Source organism: Manduca sexta, chromosome 3, assembly GCF_014839805.1.
Source record: "Manduca sexta isolate Smith_Timp_Sample1 chromosome 3, JHU_Msex_v1.0, whole genome shotgun sequence".
Classification (NCBI taxonomy): Eukaryota; Metazoa; Arthropoda; class Insecta; order Lepidoptera; family Sphingidae; genus Manduca; species Manduca sexta.
In genome coordinates this window covers 7,039,295-7,039,644 of record NC_051117.1, presented here as the reverse complement: position 1 = coordinate 7,039,644, position 350 = coordinate 7,039,295, and positions in this window count along the sequence as shown.

Below are 350 nucleotides of genomic sequence, written 5' to 3'. Positions count from 1 at the left end.
GCTGTCGTACTGTAACCCAACTACTTCATCAAGGCAGTCACTAGTAGATTTACTTACTCTACAGAGGATTTATTAAATAACCGACTGACGAGCGAGATGCTTTCCTGAATAGAATAAATTTCGTAGACAGCTCAAACTTGAAACTACGGAACCCTCACCGCAATACCAGCACGAGCGCATTTTACTTTATAATTTTCCTTTATTTTTGATTGACTTCCTATTCAAACTGAGACTGCGGTCGATAAAAAACACCGTCACGTTCCAAATACGTGCGTAATCACCTAGTTAACTGTTGACTTTGGACACCTGTGGACTGAATGAAGGCTTGAATGAACGGTGGTGAATGAACC